General features: G+C 39.1%; 1 protein-coding gene across 3 annotated transcripts in view; it reads right to left on the reverse strand.

The window, feature by feature from the left end:
• Positions 1–18,745, reverse strand: part of si:dkey-166d12.2 (rap1 GTPase-activating protein 1) — a 103,585-nt gene extending 84,840 nt beyond the window's left edge. For 2 of the 3 annotated variants that reach the window (XM_017697839.2, XM_037534885.1), the window contains exon 1: positions 18,345–18,745. The gene's annotated coding sequence lies outside the window, so the exon portion shown is untranslated. The remainder of the gene's footprint in view (positions 1–18,344) is intronic. The other variant, XM_037534886.1, reaches the window with a different exon arrangement.
• Between the last annotated feature and the right edge of the window lie 1,346 nt (positions 18,746–20,091).

Here is a 20,091-nt window from a genome sequence, read left to right on the forward strand (position 1 = left end):
CTCACCCATGCCTGTATCTTGACTACTCTCTGCATCACTGATTCTACAAGCAAAGTTCACTTATGTTTTGAAACCATGAGCGTCTACATATATTGGGACAGAAAACAGCTAAAACTGTACAAGGCAGTGGGTCACTAGGGGCAGGTTTAACACTTGAACATATATCTAGCCTGTTCATTAATAATAGTAAATGAAGCACACATCAAGATGTACATACTGTATAGATGATAAACTGCCCAGCACTCTTCACAATCCACTGACAGTATTTCACTTTATTTACCTCTACAGTGTGCTATGTGTGCCCAGGCATAGGTGTGTGAATTACACAAGAAAGTCCCTCAAAAGGCAAAGTAACCATACTCCATCTTTTTCGCGCTCTCCACTTTAACCCATCCTCTCTCTCTCTGACCAACTTAACAGCAGATTGAATAGTCATTGGCACATTATAGCAATACTATAGCCTTGTCTAATTATGTGAAATGTGTAAAAGGACATGGCTGGCCAGTGTTTCTTAATCCTGTGTCTGAGGATCCATTGCCAGCACAGCTGATCCTCGTCATCATCATTGTTAACCCCTCAGTCCAGATAGGGTTGCGGTAACAGTTGAGAGAGCAGAGAATCCCAGACAACCCTGACTCCCGCAACTTCTCCAGCTCATTCCCGGGGGCCCCAAGCCGCTCCCAGGCAAACTTGGAGATGTAATCCCTCCAGCAGGTCCTAGGACGACCCCGGTAGGCTGTGCCTGGTACACCCCCAACAGGAGGTGTCCAGGGGGCATCCAGATCAGACGCGCGAACCACCTCAGCTGGCTCCTCTCAATGCAGAGGAGTAGTGGCTCTAATCTGAACTCCTCACAAATGACCGAGCTCCTCACGCTATCAAATAGAGTGTAGCCTGCCACCCTGCAAAGAAAGCTCATTTCCACCACTTGTATCTTGTTCTTTTGGTCATTACCCATAGTTCATGATCATATGTGAGGGTTGGGATGTAGACCGACCAGTAAACAGAAAGCTTCACCTATTGGCTCATCTCCCTGAGGCCGATTTCACAATCCCTCATCCAATCACTCGTGAGCAAGACCCCAAGATATTTAAACTCCTCCACCTGGGGCAGGTCCTTTCCCCTTACCTGGAGTGGGCATGCCATCCTTTTCCAGGCTAAGACCATGGACTCAGACTTGGAGGTGCTGACACGCATAGCAACTGCTTCACACTCAGCTGCAAACCACTCCAGCGAGCGCTGGAGGCATCCATGTGATTCAGCCAAAAGAACAACATCATCTGCAAATAGCAGAGATGCCACCCTCCAGCCTCCACACATAATGCCATCCTGACCCCGGCTACTCCCCGACACTCTGTCCATGTATATCACGAACAGGAGTGGAGACAGGGCACATCCCTGGCGGAGTCCAATGCTGAAAGAGTCTGACTTAATGCCAAATATACGAGCACAGCTCTTACTCTGGGAGTACAGAGATTGGATGGCCCAGAGTACTAGCCCCGGCACCCCATACTCCCGGAGGATCTCCCACAAGATATCTCAGGGAACATGGTCATAAGCCTTCTCCAAGTCCACAAAACACATGTAGAATGGGTTGGCAAACTCCCATGCCCCCTCTATGAGAGGGTGAAAAGCTGGTACATTGTTCCATGGCCGGAATGGAATCTGCACTGTTCCTCCTGAATCTGAGGTTCAATTATAGGTCAGAGTCTCCTTTCCAGCACCTTGACATAGACTTTTCCAGGGAGGTTAAGCAGTGTGATACCCCAATAGTAGGCACACACCCTCCGTTCCCCTTTTTTAAAAATAGGGACCACCACCCTGGTCTGCCAGTCCAGTACAGTTCCCGAGGTCCATGCAATATTGCAGAGGCGTGTTAGCCACTAAAGCCCCACAATATCCAGAGGCTTAAGCATCTCTGGACGAATCCTATCTACCCCTGGTGCCTTGCCACTGAGGAGCTTACCAACTACCTCAGTGACCTCCACCAGGGAAATGGAACTTGACACACCAGAAGCCTCTGACCCTGACTCCCGTGAGGGAGGCACATCTCCCGATTAAGGAGTTCCTCAAAGTGATCCTTCCACAGACCGATAATATCCTCATTTGAAATCAGAATTTCTCCACCCTTGCTAAATACAGCTAGGGCACAGCCACCCCGATCGCTCCTGAGTCACCAGAAAGTTGTCTAGAACTTCCTTGAGGCCAAACGAAAGTCTTTTTCCATGGCCTCACCAAACTTCTCCCATGCCCTGGATTTTACTTCTGCCACCATTGCGGCTGCCACCTTTTTTGCCTGTCGGAACCTATCTGCTCAGCCAACCAGTCCCTTTTTGCCTGTCCTTCGAGCCAACCAGTCCCTAAAGGCCTCTTCTTCAGCTTGACGGCTCTCACCCTGTGCAACTCAAGTAGGAGAGGGACCAACTCCTATCCAGGAGTTTGGTTCCAGAGCCAACACTGTGGGTGGAGATGAGCCCAACTATATCTGGTTAGTACCTCTCAATCTTCTGCAAAAATAGAAAAATAAGAGCTAATGAACAAAAATAAATAAAACTGTTTAGAATTCAGCTCTGCACCTAGTGCTATAATATTTATATTCTGTAAGATTTTGTGAGTTTTTACTGTTTGACTTTAAGAAATACAATGCATAACTGGCAGGCATATGCTGGAAAGATCAAGACAAAATTATTGGTAAATATAAATTTTTCATTATTTAAAACTATGAGTACTTTCCAGTTACTGGAATGGGCTGGTACCCAGCCCCTGTCTTTCAGGCTAAAAAATAAATCACTTCATTGCCATCAATACTCAGCAGGTCCGTTTCTCTCACATTCAGATTGCATGTGTAACAACAAAAGCTCATCAGACTTGATGAGAAGGTTTTACTGTGTTTTCCGTCATAGAAATCAATGAGAAAGGACCTTAAAATGACTAAGCATTAAACTAAAATAAGTCATAAAAAAATACTGTTTCTGGTTTTTCTCTCTGTATGTGAGTCAGTGATATGGACAGTGGCTTATAGGGCAACTCACTGCTATGTCCAGGCATAAATTAATTAAAACAAGTTTCAGATCATGGATCAGTACTCTGAATGCCTATATAAAAAGAAAGAAAAACCCAACAAATTCTGCATATCAATTTCATGGACATTATTAGTATTTATCAATAAATTGCCCAACCCTACAAACAGTAAATGCAGTAGAAGAGCAGATGAAAGTGATCAGTACTTTGATAATTAAATATACTTTGAATCTCTATACAACTGTTGTTCATATTAGAGCTATGCATCTATTTCTGAAAGACAAACCAAGGATGAGGGAGATGGAGTGATTGGCATGTTATGGCGAAGTGGAAAGGGCACACTAGTCTTTCATGTCCATGACTCATGACCCCTAAGGCGTATGTGTATGCGAATGTGTGTGTGTTCCACCCTTGTGTTTCACCTCATCCCCTCAGCATGCCTACGGCACATTTAGCATAAGTGTCTAGACTGTGCGCACGCGCACATACACATGAAAATACACACACAGCCACAGGCCAAGGACAACCTAACAATCTTGTCTGATTTATGTAACAGTGGCATTTAGATCAGCAACCCACTCTGAGGAAACAGTAAGAAAACAGTCAGAATAGGAGTATTTCTTGGTGCTCAAATTCTGCCAGCCCTTCTGCATTGACATTGGAGTACATGGCCTGTAGCTTTCCCATGGAAACTGTCAGGTGTGAATGAATTATTAAACAAATTCAACATAACAGAAAACACAAGTATATTGAGTATTTATCTGATACATTTTATTTGTACTAAACTGGCCTATCTGCAAATGCCCACCCATTTATTGAGACACGCCAAAGGTTTTGTAAAAACACAAGATTTAACGTCTGGTACTACAGCATCTTAATTGGACATTGATGAGAAATGTTACTTTGAGCTTGAGCTGTGTCAGTCATCAGTTGGGAGCTACTAAGCACTGACAGCTAGGAAACAGAAAAGCTGATCAGCCAATTTGGCCACTTTAGGTTTGTCCTTTAATACAAAAAAACTATTAAATTGTTAATCACAATTATATGTACAGTAATTAATAATCAGCTTGAATTTCATAATGGCTCTCCTGTTATCCCCAAGCTTACCAACATCTCTTATCCAGCAGTTTAATACTTGAACTTCAAAGCTTTGGTGGGAATTACATTTCTGAATGTGGCTCTTGCACTACTACAGGTAGTGAAACTACTACAGGTAGTGCTTTAGTGTTATAGTGACCTCAGTATCATCCAAATACCATCCAAATAACCAAAACAAATTTGTGTAAAATGTTGATATTTCTTTTATTTTATACAGCTAAAACACCCTGGGGTCAAACTGACCACAAAGAACACTGAAGCATATAAAAAGCATAAAAATACTGTTTCTGATGTGTTTGGTACATTCAGAAATAATTATCATATTGTTACATGTCACAGAACCCTTTGGTCCTATATATAAAACACCTTTTGCATACTTGATTTCTTTTTTCAGTTCTTCATCCTTTTTTTCTTTGTTAATCAAACATAATCTTTAAGCCTCACTGGGGGAATTGACTTGATCTCTAGCTAAGTCCACTCTAGGCATGTGCATTTTGGATCACATTCCTCTCTTTCACTGCTTGGAGAATTTAGCAATACTATCTCCTCAGGGAGGTACTGCTAACAGAAGAAGCTTTCCATCTACTCTGTGAATATAGATGGGGCTGCAGTACAAACTAAACACGAGGTGAACTATTACCTGACAAAAGGACACGTTCAATAAAATTGTTAATGAAGTAGAAACAATGTGGCACTCAACTCACCACGCTGCAAGAATCTGCAATCTGCTCATTCATTTATATAAGCATCAGTCAATGTAACAGCACAGTGAGCGAGCTGTTATATCAGTCAGTTTCAGCTGCTTGCTTTCAAGCCTGGAGCACTATAACTCATGCTAAAAGGGCTAAATGTATTGTATATTAATCAAAACTTGCTGCTTGGGCCTTAATGAGTCTATAGGAAAGACCACAATTACTTTGGTCTAGACCGTAGCATGATACAATACATTTGTGGCAACCAAATTAAGAACTTCTATTTAGCCATATAAATCCCACATATTCACAGCTATTATAAGTGTCTCCCCAGTGTGTTGTCACTTAGTACCCAAATACATTAGTAACCACTGACACAAGTGAAACAACTATTTGACACAACAACTCAAATAAAATTCTTGCCATGTACTATCTCTGAAAATGATCACAGTTATCATTTGCAGAACAATGTAGTTGTTACAGAATGCTGTCTAAAGAGAAAAGGCGCTGATCTGTGAAGCACTGAGTCACAAAACATTTGTAAAATCTGTGACCAGGTATGATGAGACAAAGAGCTATTTAACACTTTAAAGTTACAGCTACTGCAGTCACAAAAAGCAAACCGTAAATATTTCATATTTGAAGTTCACTGAAACAACCAGAAAAATTATGTTAAAAGCACAAATTAAAAATGTTCAATTGACATCACATTCATGTAGAACAAGAGATTTGTATAATGTAAAATTAATATCTAAGCACAGTGTACCTCAATATTTTTCAAGCTTTCTGAGATAAACAATGTGTATCTCAATATTCTGCTTAAAAGTAGACCATACATACAACCAACCAATATTATCAGCTGATGTTATTATAGGTCTGGTAGTTTTAGCAATATCATGAAAAATACTGTCAGTAATGCAGCAATAATCAGAGACTATTTCGTTTTTCAAACTTGCAAGACAGTTGTGCCAATGCAGAGCCAAACTCAAAACACTGTCTACTGAATTATATCATAACAAGTCTGATCTGCTAAATTACACACACTCCTTCTGGGTCACAGATGGTTACAGTAATAAATACATAATGTAAAATGTATGCAAACTTGACATATTATAGCACAAAAAAATAAAAGAAAAAAACTGATGAATAATAAGAAAAATAGGAGTTCTCATATTTTTTTAAGAATATGACTTTCTGCTGTTTATTTATAATTAAAAACTATTCAGAACTAATGTTTATTCCAGTCAGAAATGTTCTATATAACTAAAACTAGAGGAGTATCAAAATAACATCTAAAATATAAATATCATAATAGATATCTGATGATACTATTGATTATTCCAAATATTATCAAAGTTTTAGGTCTTTTTTTAATCTGAAAAAATAATTAATAACTTTATACAATGCAGGGACAATTTAAAGCAAACATGTTACTGCTAAGTAGATTAAAAATCCATCCATCCATCCATCCATTTTCTACGCCGCTTCTCCGTATTAACTGCAATAAGGGAGAACCACATGATTTCTACATACTTCAGGAACTGAACACATAGAATGTTCACAATGGGGTGCATTAATATCGCTGTGATATTCGCAATGTTGCCTAATTTTATATCTCCAAAAAATCTTTGCAAATATACCAGAAATATTCAATACATGACTCAAACAGTCTATCTCATAGCTTTGAAATGATGTTCACTCTCAGTCTGAGCTTTTGTGAACCTAGGATACTGAATGCCATTAGGCATGAATATTTAATCAAGTCTGCTCAAAAATCAAATCATACATTACATCCAGTGAATCCCCAACTTAATTTGCATGAATTTGTTTTGGCTCTGCACCACTGGACAGTGAAATAACCGCACACTCACAAGCCCTCTTTCTCTCTCTAACACACACTTACCAGTCAACTATTGTGAACCTGGCTGCATTATGAAAGACAGGGTGGAGAAGTCGATCTTACCACTAAACAGTTGATAACTGAGCAGAAAGCTGCACGGTACTCTTATCTGTCGTAATTTCAGAAAGTGATTCTGTTTCACCTCATCTAAAACACCCCTCCCCTCCCCTCCCCTCCCCTCCTGAATCCTCCAGCCCTCGCCTGCCTCTCTTTTATATGTGCATTTCAATGAAGACCAAACGATCCCCTTTGGACATATTGAGACGACAAGCGGATGAAATTATCATATCATCAAAAGCACTCCACCATTCATTGCGTCCATGCTGTAAATGCACAGTGTGCTTAAGGTTAGTGGCTGAAAGCCACTGAGAGTCTGAAAACACAACCACACAGCATGACCATGCTATAAATGGCAGCTTTCATATGACGCATCTATGGGTGGGCAAAAATAGAACATCACAATACATGAAGATGCGCTTACAGTACATGATGTGTATCATGACATTTAACTTAACAAGCTGGACTGAACAAATGCACCATCAAAACAGAAGTGGCACAATAAAAAGCTCTGAAAAGTGATTTTTAAATTCAGTGTTATGAATAATAACTGTCACTAAATAAGGTACTTAATAAGCGACAGGTGGAAAAACCCAAATACTTCAACAGTTCAAAAAGATGCAGTGGCTCACTTCACAGGTCTCAGAGGAAGCCTGGGCTAGCTTTCGCCCTCCTAGCGCCGGTAGTATCATGTAATTGGGGGAGTCCTAACAAGTGGGTGGAACTGGATACGTCTAAATTAGGGAGAAAACTGGAAAAAGAATTTCAACCCAATGAGAAAACGTAGCATTTTTTTCAAAGATATCATTAGCATGATGACAAAATTTGTTGTCGTTTTCAACTTGTCTGTGTTTCAGTTCAAAGGTGTAATTGCTTCAATTTCTCATGGGACTGAAAGCTTACCAACCGTACAATGTTTGCTACTAATTAGCTCTACTAGAAGAGCCCTCATACTTCTCTGTAATATTAATTCAGATGGATTTAGTCCCAATTTATACATTTTAGGAATGTTTGCACATTTGTAGCAGCATCAATAGATATGTTCATGAAAAATATTGAATATCAACATTGGCCCATGAGTCTGTATCAGTGCATCCCTAAACCATTTTTATATTTATTCATAAAATACTAAAGGCCAAAGTGCATCATGCAAAGAAACACAAACAAATACAAACATTAGTTGATGTGTCATATCTTTGTTGCTTACTTGGGAATCTGGAATGGTCTCCTTCCAATTCATTCTGGTTTTATTTACCAATTCTTTTGTGGTATTTAAAAACAACTGCAAACCTTTGTTGTTTGTTGCAGAATGTTTGGTCGGTGAGCTCTCATCTTTAGAATAACGTGATATATATCACAGTAATAATAACATATCCTCTCCTGTTAATGGCAAAACCCTTCACCTCAACACAAGCTGCAGCAGAGCAGGAACTGTGGTGAGTTCCAGCAGACAGAAAGATGCAGGCAGGGATCATATCAGCTGCAGAAATCCCAGCAATGATAAGCTGTTATTTTATCTTACTGTCATTTTACGCTGGGTTGGTTTCAAGCAGAGGGAGGGGATGTAGTACTATAAAGAGCACTGCTGCAGAGAGAAAGAGAGAGATAGAGAGAGAGGGGAGGGGAGAGCAGACAAGAGAATCACAAGCTGAGATGCAGATAAAGGAGAATAACAAGAGAAAAAAATAAGTCATTTAATTTTCCAAGAAAAAAAACTCCCAGTCAAAAGTGTCACTGTCTGTAGTGGTCAAGAAGATAATGCTTGACTTCAGTTCAGAAGAAGAAAAGAGGACAGTGATAAAGGAACAGATGTGCAGATCAAGCAAAGGTCACAGAAAGAATAAAGCTGAGAGCGAGTGAGTGTGTAAGAGAGATGGAAAGCTAAAGAGAGAGGGTCAAAGTCTCTGGCCTGATTCTCCTCCCAGCAGGATGGCTCTGACCAATATGGTTGCTCCTGTCTAACTGCCATCTCAATGTGTTCCTGTGTTATGAGCTATCACACTGATAAAACATTATTCACACAGCACTGTCCCCATCGACCCCTCCACAATGACAGCTTTACTTTAAAGCACCATGTCCAGAGAGAGAGAGACTGAAGGAGGATCAGATCGAGTTGGTATGCAGTGTGGTCTAAGCACGTTTACAGATGATTTCACATTCTGCACCATTCCTCAAAAGTCTGCAGCTAAGCATCAATCACACACACACACACACACACACACACACACGCACACACACACACACGAATTCCAATCAGTTCTGTCCTCTGAGTTTTAGTTTTTTCAAGTGTATTTAAATAAATAAAATCCAGACAACAACAAAGATAACATAAATAAACTCCAGTTACAGATGATTGCACAATTTAAAAAGTGAAACGATTAAAGTACGACGAATCGGCTTAGTGATAAGTCTGTGATTTGAATGATAAACACAGTAACCACAGGTAATTATAAAGCCACACCATCTTCCACAAGGAGAAGTTAGTATTCAAGTTGCTTTTGTGAGCACTGTAGAAAAAGTTGAGAACCACATCAGCAGGATCCCACAACTAAACCTGTTTGTGGTTACAAATTGTATTAATATGAAGAAAAACTATATGTTTATATGTGTATATACTGTATATGTGTGCAAAAGCATATAAAAGTATGCATTAAGTGAAAGGTTTTGTTAAGGAGATCTGACGGATAGCTACCAAATAGTCTACACCAATAATATTCAGTTAGCCTGCACTGTAAAACTGTAAGGTAAAATACAAAGGAAAAAAAGATCACACAAGCGTCTGTTCCAAGCTACAGGTGTTTTACATGCCATGTTTAATTAAAGCTGGCCTAAGCAGTATTAAACCCTGTGTGAGAAGTGAGCGTAAACCACCGTTAGCTTGGCGGTAACATAACACTGTTGAAGCACTAGTGGAAATAAGTATTACTGTACTCCTACAGTAGTGAAAATTCTACATGAACAGTTTAGAATGTTTATAAAGTGAAAATGTCGATATTAACAATATGTGCAGCTAACACATTAATGAACTGATTAGCTCAAAGCCAGTGATTACAGATTTATCAAATTTCTCAGGGTGGCAGTAAAAAAAGTTGAATTTGCCGATTCTTGCAGGTACTCTGACTACATATTCAATTTTCCTACTGCTTTTTCCTGCAGCAACAAATGAAGCCTGATGAACATATATTTCATTCATTTTTTGACATGTTTGTTTTTAAAGGCTTCTTTCTATGTTTTTTTCAGTAGAAAGCTCTGCATACTATTTTTAGTGTATACTTGTTTGGCCCAGTCATGGGCTGGAGGTTAGGGAATGGGCTGTGTGCCTGGAAGGTTGCCAGTTCGATCCCCAGCAAGTCCTTGAGCAAGACACCTAACCCCCAATTGCTCCCCGGGTGCCGTGGATAGGGCTGCCCACCACAACCCTCCTGGTAAGCGTGCTCACTGCCCCCTAGTGTGTGTGTGTGTGCTCACTAGTGTGTATGTGGTGTTTCTCTTCATGGATGGGTTAAATGCGGAGGTGAAATTTCCCTGTTTGTGGGATTAAAAAGTGTCACTTAAATTTATACTCGATTAATTGCCAATATAGTGATCTAAATAGAAAGTGTAAAAACAAAATGTACAGAATGCATGAGAGCATGGAAAACATGTCTTACAGAGGAGGAACGACATAAAATAGCAGTACAAAATCTTAATTAAACCCAGCAATAAGGAAAATGGACAGTTAATCCACACTAAGGCCTTACCAGTATATCAGTTGGATAATAATATTGGCCAATATTTCTTGGAAGATTTGTCATTTCACTGAAATTAGTATATTATTTAAGGCTAGAGGTGGGCAATATGGCAAAAAATTTTATTTTGCAGTAAGAAATTTTACTATAAACAATGTTACAATGCTTTTTTTCAGACATCTGATTAGAGAGCAGTTACAGAGAAAAAAAACAACAGTGCTACATTTAAAAACACTATCAAAATCTATGAACACAATGATTTTAATTTAGTATTTTACATACTGAGTTGCACTAAATCCAGTTCAATAGGACTAATTTTGCTCTCTTTATGATGGAATATGGTAGCTACTTGATGTTTTACAAGGACTGACTATACTTACAAAATATTCAGAAAAGCATAATGTAACTGTATTGAGAATCTGTCTTAATAATGATATATGTTGTTATATTACCAGCCCTATTTATGACTTTGTTTCTTTGTTTGATTTGAAGGGCTGAACTGCCCCTTTAGGAAAAGTAAAAACTGAGCAATAAATCATATTTGACAGTTTGTAATTGAGAAGTACTAATCATATCAGCCAGTAAAGCACTCTTTAATTTAGGTTGATTTTAAGGTTAACTGACTTTTTCTAAATCATTCCCACTACATTATCAGCTCAAAGTTTAAATGTAAGCTTCATATTTCTAAGATGTAATACACATACATATGCACTCCCATGTAGAGCTACAGTCCATTGATTATTTATTCAGTTTACACTGCTGCAAATGTCTTGTTTCCTAATTCAAATGAAGAAGCTCTGCTCCACACACTGACCAATCAGTCACTTTTACTACGTTACTCTCCATTCATCCATTAACTGAACACTGAGATGTAAAACAAAAACAACCATATCAACATCTCTGGCCTCATTGAGAGGAGATCAAGAATAAGATCTGCAAGATCTGCAAGAATAAATTTCATGCAGACAGCCAGTTAAGACTATTTATATGACAATAACAAAATGCACAGTGACTTCAATGCATTACAAAAGAACACAGCTATTTGTGCTGTGCTGCAGAACAAAAAAGGAAAAAGAAAGAATAAAGTAGGGTAGAAGACAAAGCCAGCAAGAGACTGTAATGTCCCCATACATCTATTCCTAAACATAAACAGTAGTCAAAGACTAGCAGATAAACATTTATCTTGCATTCCCTGGGCAGTTTAGCCTTGATTTCCAGGCTGTTACCAACAAGACTTATGAGACCACACCCTCCCCACAGGGGGGCTGTTTAAAATTTTCCTTTAAAATACCCCTTCAGGAAGACTAATCCCCTCTGATAGGCAGTATGTATATATCAATGTTCTCCTGATATAGTTTAAAGCCATAGACATTTGGTGTATCTGTTTAAAAAAAAAACTTATTTTATTACCCTACTCATTCTAAACAACTGCTCCTGCTTTTTACAAAGTCTGATTTTACAAAGCAGATATTCCATTTAACTATGAGCGACAATGTTTTACTTCCTTTTTTCTAATGTTCACTAACAAAACAATTTTAAATTCCCTTTTGATTTAACATGTTTGTTTATGTCGCTGTTAGCTTTTACATTCAGAGCTTTCATTTTCCATCATGATTCCAAGCCATTTCATTAATACTGTACAGTTCAGAGATTATGCTGCTTGTATGCTGCTCTGATATCCTTCGTTTGCAACTTTAAGGGTCCATTAGTAAGGCCTATTGATTTGAATCCAGAGATTAGGCTTGCCATTGATGCGCAACGGACTTCTCCTACTGAGGTTTACATGTTGACTAAATATACACAAGTGATCATTTCCTTCATGGCAAAGAAAAATGCTTTGTGTCCATATCTGAGCTTGAAAAGAACCTTGAAAGATATTCTAAAGCACTACACGGGCTGACAGTCCTCATCAAATAACTGTTTTGATGTGCATCAGTAACTACTGTACTCGTGTCTCAGTAAATAGCTCACAGTATATTGCACTGATTTTCCATGAATTACTAAGTTATTTAACCATTTAACAGCACTAAAACACTACATGGACTCCCAAGACATTTTATATACTTTTATCTGTTTTGTGAAAAGCCAAGATACAAAGCTTGTAGTCTCTGACACTTGACACCTGCCTGCAAAGGTACTTGGACTATCTGATATTTATTGTAATCCATAGCCCTAACCCAACTGGATTAGTTTGTCCAGAAGACATGGCAATGTAATTTGAAAAGGAGTCAACTGGAGTAAGTTCCCCAAATTACCTTAGAAAGCCTAGACCAAAATGTTATAGCCTGGATGTTTCTTCAGTGCTAAAACTAGAATTAAACAGATTTAAACAAACAAGACAAACAAACAACTTTCTCTTAATACCAGATAGAATATCATTAGGCTTGTAAAGGAAGCTTGCTCAACTTAACAAATGTCAGCCAACAGGACAGAAATCACAGTGCCCAGTAAGAGGTACCTCCAGATATTTCCCCTTCATTCTCCTTCTTAGTAACCCAATTAAAACATTATACACACATTTCAGAATATGGTACTCTAGTTTTGAATGAGGGAATAAAGGAACTGTGCCAGGTTGAGCTCCATTATTTTGGTTAGCCTCTTCTCCTGGTTGCAAAAAACTACGATCCATGACTATGACTGAAGGAACTCAGAGTTGGGAAAATTACAGAAAGTAATTCACTTCAGAATTATTATTCTGAAACTGACAAATTGACAAATTTCAATATTTGCCCAAGTAAAACTAACCCACCTTGAAAATGGTTAAAAAGACCACAACTGAATTTTGGCAGGTGCAGTCAGATTAGTTGTCCACTTATCCAGGTGTATGAAATTCTGTGCACTAGTTTTAATTCATCTGATGAGAAACAAACACTTGCATGCACTGAGCATTCTAAAGCACATCTAGCATTGCTCGACTGAAAAAAGTGCAAAATTCAGGGCATTCCCTCTTTGAAAGCCTTAAAAGAGTTTTCTTTGGATCATTCAAAGAATCATCTAGTAACTGTGACATAAACCACTTTGTCTCACATGAGTCTCTTTTTGCCTCAAATCATTTTTGTTTTGAAAATCACCAGCCCCTACACATCACACAAAAACAGCAGTTTGTGATCAGCTGTTTGCACATCAGTCTTCTGTTCTTAAGCGAAAAACCCAGCAGACTCTATTTTGTGGGACTACAAACCTAGCAACAACATATTGTGTCACTGGCCTACTACATGTTCGCTCATTCGCCCAAACACGCCATGCAAAAATGTTTAACTTGTGAATAAATTACCTTATATGCAATATATAATGTTTCTCATTTAGAGATTGTTGTAAGTTAATTAATTTATCTCACCATAATGACAGATAATATTATGTCAATACAGAGAAATAACTTGGCAAAAACACCTTAAACAAGTAAGAAACATTTAGAAATAAATCTAATAACAAGCTCCAAAACTCAAAATAAGAAGTATTAGATATATCTAGCAGATTTAAAATAATTCACTTGCAGTTCTACTTTTTGCAGGCTCGTCTAATATCACAGGTGATATTGGATGGGAAAATTTAGAGACTGTCATGTTTCGCTTTTTTCAGGCACCACTGAAGAAATCACCAATGTTATGGTAAAGCAGGCTAGTTTGTGTAGGTTTATTTCAATTCAGCTTCTCTAACTTCAAGGTCATTAAAAGACTTTGCACATAACATCTTTTCAAGGTAACATGACTGGACATAAAACATGAAAAATACATTCTGCTGTTCCACTACAGACAGAATGAAAAAGAACCCTGCACTCAGAATCAAAGATGTAATTCTACAATCCCACAAGCAATTCTTAAAAAACCTCTTTCATCCTCTTTACGAAGGTCGATGAATCTGTCACTCAGAGAGAACATGCTGATTGTGTTTAACACTAGGTTTACAGCAGAAAGAGGGGCTTGTAAATTGGCCTGTCTTAAGTAATTCTATTGAACCGGTGCAGAAGCAGCCAATGGCGCTTCAAGAGCTCAAGGGGAGATTGATTTTCACTACATGGCCCAGGAAGGCCAGTGCTTGTTCAAGCTGATGCCGAGGTGATATGAAATTGACATAAAGATGTTTTCCTTTTGCTGAAGTGTGATTTCAGTGTTGACTGAAGTGCTGACTTTTTCTTTTGCAAAGGAGGAGCAGAACCCCCTACCCCTAGCCTCCTATCACCACGGTACAAAGTCAGCATCCTTGGCCTCGATTACCTCTGTTGAAAATACACCTCGGCTTAAGCCTCAGACACACTGAGTTGTGTCCTTGTCTTCAACCATTAAGGCTTCCTTTGACTAGCAGCTAACATGGGAGAGGATGGGCCGGGGGTGATCTGGCTGTTGTTGCTAATTGTGTTGTAGCTGTAAGTCCATAAACAAAAATGGCAAATTTGTTCACATGCTAACAACATCCTTGATAAAATTCATTAGGTTAAAAGCAATTTTTGACAGTGTTCCATAAAGCTTGGGCAGCGACTGTCAGTCAATTATAAAGAGACTGTTATAGACAGCCTGTTATAAAGAGCCTGTTTACAGTAATTAGGGATGTTTCTATATGAGAATTGTGGGCTGATGCCAATATCCAATACTTCTCATTTACATATCTGCTAACCTTGGGAAGATGACTATAAAATGTTCATAAAACATCATTATCATTTAAATAAGCAGCTGTGTTTTGCTTTTTTTTTCTTTCATTGTCTTTCATGTGTCAAGTGATTTTTGATGTTTTGTCTATTTATCTATTTATAGCTATCTATTAGTCTATGATTACTTCAAATATGTATACAATAGGAAACCCTACACTTAATTACAGGCTATAAAACAGAGCACCAGACATACACTGAATGCTACTTGGAAAGTTTATGCAGATTTTGGAAAGGACTGCTGAGGAACATGCAAATGAAACAAACTCTGGTACATGAGATCTACTCTGTAGTAGAGAGTAAAATGAATAAACTTGTACAGTAGAAGGATATCAATCCACAGATTTGGCAAAGTTGGTTTCCAAACAGGCAAACAAAGGAAACCACTAGATTTCAATGTTGTTGCATGTCGTTTGTGCCAAACATAGTAAATTATTAAGTAATATCACCCAGTTGTTAATTATTATTAGGAAACCCACAAGTTAGAGACTGCAAAAAATGGTATCTTGGCAATTGAAACGGTCTTATATCTAATTAATATATCTAATATTTCTCATTTTGAGATTGCTGTAACTTATCTCACTATACTGGCAGATGATTTTGTTTGTTTTAAGAAATATGCTCGAAAAAAGCCATATTATTTGTCACTGTAGTCAGATCATTTCACTTATGAAACTTAAAACATCACTTAAAACAAGTAAAATCATAAATATGCAAATACTACCAGCTGGATTTTGGATTAATATAGCATTGATTTCTATGGAGATACAAACACAGTTAAATCAATAAAATGCAGATATTTTAGCCACTTTAGATATTTTAGCAGTAACCCAGCACTGCGTAAACATGATAGATGTCTTCAAATGTCAGTTTGAAACATTGCTCAGATATAAACTATTCCATTACAATATTTTTAAGCAATTATCTGCTGATAAAACAACATAATTCAAATAACATTGTGGATTCCAAGTGCAAGCATATTTGTGGGTGTGCATGTACACATATGCAACACTTTTTAGAGGCACACACTAACCAATTAACAAGGCTTCTCTCCAACAACAATCGACATGAATACTGTTATCAAATGCACTCTGCTGTCAAGAAAAACACAATGTTTCAACAGAGCGCTGGTTATCCACAGCAAAAGAGAGTATGTGGCGCACAAATGAAGAAATCTCGCCAGTATTAAAAAAAAGCAGGCGTTCCTTTAGAGACTCAGCACTAAATTATATGGCTCTGCTGTGTATGACCTGTACCCAAAGGAGGCCTTTTATCTGGCCAACCCCTTTTCTTCAAGATCGGCACAACCTTCATTTTAGTAATTGCATGAGGCTGATGTGAGGCGATGAAACTGTTCAGACAAAACACTTTGATTACCCATTTTATTTAAACAAAAATCTGTCTCATTGCCAATCTGTGTATTCATCTACCAATATTATTCCCTGGTTCAAAAACATAGCAAACCTTCGGCCTTGACCAGCAGCTTAACTGAGCTGTTGAAAGTGCTTCCCTATCCAGTGGAAAAAAGTGACAAAGCCCCATTACACTAGCGAGGTCAGTGACAGAGCAAACAATCAGCAAATATCTCCAGGAGCTCCAGCCCTCAGTGCCACCTTAATAGCTGTCCATCTCTTTTCATACACATTCCACGGAGCAATGCTAGCCCTGGGCAGCAAAGGAAAAAGACAGACTGAGAGAGAGAGAAAGAGATATGTGGGGGGGGGGGGGGGGGGTGACAGATGGTGAGGGCGAGTGGGAGAGAGAGAGAGAGAGAGAGAGAGAGAGAGAGAGAGAGAGAGGAGAAGAAAAACAGAGAGAAGGCACAGCAAAAGGCAAGAAAAGGAGGAAATGTACCAAGCCATTGCTTATCAGCACAAATGTATCACCCTTCCTGACTTCCTGCTTTAATGAACAAGTCCACCGGGCAAACGCAATCTGGCCTGCTCTCTCCACGCGCAATAAAGATTCAGACACTTCTGGCTACAGACACATTACACAACCAATTAAGCCAACACATAACTGTGTTTGTGGAGGATTTCTATCAAGATAGAGAGGGAGAGTGTGCTGGCTTCCACTGGAGAAAAGGAAAAGGGAATGGCAGGCAGGGAACTAAAGCTGTGCAGGTACTGACAGAGCGAGAGGGAAGAAAACACGGGCTGTGCATTAGTGTTTGTATTTTACTGGAAGATATGGATGGAAAAAAAACATACAGCAAAGCACAGCAATTGATTTGCTTGTTGCATGCTGACAGGCGCAATCAGTATGTTCCCCACACTCTGTGCAAAAACATAACACAGAGACACCAAGACAATTAATGCACAACAGTGCACGCACTCATTACAGAGATCCAGACAAGCCACAAGTCCAACCCTGAGCCAATGTCACAGTGCTAAGCAGCCCCGAAAAGGCTTTGTAGGACCACGATCTACCAGTATGAAATCCTCTATTTAAGCTCCGCTCCACATCCTTGGAATAAGCACCTTTGTCCATGGCAGAGCAGCCTTTCCTCAATAGCTGTACTGGCTGTATGCTCTAGGATTAATGGCATTCTGCGGGTGGGTTATTCCGTCCCTCACTGAGCAAAACAGCTGAAACAATAAAGATAAAGCTATTGTGCAAAATCTGTTGCTGCCTGGAGCAGACAAGAAAAAAACAGTTTTACATATCCAATTCCCCAGATAATCTTGGGCTCAGTTTCAATTTCAAATGAGAATTACCAGTGAAAATTCTTCATAGTTAAAAGCTTAGGATTAATCCGGGTCTGGAAAGCCAAGTAATCTGCCTTCACATACGTAATACATACACAACATAATGTAACTCTGCATGTGTCACATAGTATACACACAGTGTTATAAGCTCATTTAGAAGAGCAGCTCAGTATTACTCACAGTGGGCAGGTTGGGGACAAGCCTTTGCACAAGGCTGAAGTTGGTTTGCTATTTGCCAGCTTCTTGTTCGAAATTTCTGGAACAGTTCCATGCAGTTCTGACGGAACTCGAAACGTAACTGCTGCACCATTTAAGGTGGAACGGGAAATTTTGAACAAGAAGCGGGCAAGTAAGAAGCTGACGTAGCGCTTGTTTACGCCAGGAAGTTGAGTTCGGCTTTTATTTAGTCTTTACTCTTTCAACAGCGACGTCAAAGGTAGACATTCAGTATTTCGCACGACTCTGTAGAAAGATGTACTGGAGAAAGTTGTTTCCTACCTTCAGTGGTGTCAGAGCCCAGAGCGGTCGATGCTCAGCTTCACCGTGACAGAAGAGGAGAGGAGAGGAGAGGAGAGGAGAGCGACTGCCTCAGGTACTGCCTACTCCACGGTCTTCAGCGCGAGGACACTTTACCTCACGGTGACGGAGCGAGTCTTATCTTCCAAAGCCGACAGTCTGGCTGTAAAGGATCTCATTTAAAGGCGCCGAGGATGCGGTTCTCCTCACAGCGCTCCAGCTTGGACTGTAGTGGCTGTGGTGGCTGTAGTAGCGGCGCGCGTTTGGAGCTCGTCCTCCTGCATAGCGTAGCTCCAGTATAGGCTGGCCTGGCCGGTCACGTGCTGTCTCTCGTGAAGCATCAGCAGCCTACTCGAGCGTTGGTGTAGCGCTATTAAATATTACTCACGTTTGGAGGAGGGACAGTGTGCTGCTGTTCGGTGTAGGACACAGAATAAACGGAGCCCAGGGCTAAAAAAATAGAAAAATCTAAGCTGAGAGCGCATTTACTGCAAGATCTCGGTAAACATTGAGCAGCTACGCTCTCAAAAATGGTTCTTTAAGGGTTCTTTAGTAAATGCATTGGTCCTCATTCACCCACGTTCTTCAGGAGAAAATTCTTCTTAAAACCAACTTCATGAAGATTCTGATATTCACCAGTGTTTTCTTATTTAGCGTTTGTTCTTAGGTAAGAACAGAACCTACACACACTCGAGAACACAATGGTGTGGACAATTCTGCGGTTTAAGTCAGGAATCTCAACATAGCATCAACACTGTCTGATGTCTGAGACATTGTTTTAAAACACATTCATGGTCATCTATCTATGTATCTATCTATCTATCTATCTATCTATCTATCTATCTATCTATCTATCTATCTATCTATCTAATTATATATACACACATCAACCTGGCATAACATTATGACCACCTCCTTGTTTCTATGCTCATTGTTCATTTTATCAGCTCCACTTACTATAGGAGCACTTTGTAGTTCTACAATTACAGACTGTAGTCCATCTGTTTTTCTGCATACTTTGTTAGCCCCCTTTTACTCTGTTCTTCAGTGACCAGGACCCCCCATGGACCCTCACAGAGCAGGTACTATTTGGATGGTGCATCCTCAAGTCCTTCATCAGTGGTCACAGGATGCTGTTGGCTGGATATTATTGGTTAGTGGACTATCCTCAGTCCGGCAGTGACACTGAGGTGTTTAAAAACTTACAAATTACGCATGCTAAAGGTCAGAAAATCTCTTCAGAGAACTTTTAAGTGGAAAAAAAATCCAGAGCTGTAAATTGAATTATATACCCTGAGAGTTTCATGATGTGTTTTCACACTTGTTTTATGTTTTTTACAAGTGGCTCCAGGTGGTTTTTCTTTTGCCAATCAGTCGAATTCCTGTGATTTTGAATTTATTTTTATTCCAACATTTAACCTAATTCTGACCAAAAATAATTGTAGCATAAAACAGTCCACAGTCATGCTGATTTGTGTCTGTGTGGTGAGGAGTACTGCTAATTGGTCGTCACATAACGCATCACCAGAAAAAGCTTTACATTTATTAATTAAAACATTCATTTTTTTTATATAAATTGAACATGTTCAAATGTTGATACTTGACTTTCTGACTCTGACTTTCACTCAAGTATATTTTGGCTACATAGTTCTACTTTAAAATAAGATTTTGACACAATAATGAAACTTTCACTAAACTATTACTTCTCTGTGTTTGTTCCACTCCTGAA

This window comes from Pygocentrus nattereri, chromosome 26 (genome assembly GCF_015220715.1).
Source record: "Pygocentrus nattereri isolate fPygNat1 chromosome 26, fPygNat1.pri, whole genome shotgun sequence".
NCBI classification, from domain to species: domain Eukaryota; kingdom Metazoa; phylum Chordata; class Actinopteri; order Characiformes; family Serrasalmidae; genus Pygocentrus; species Pygocentrus nattereri.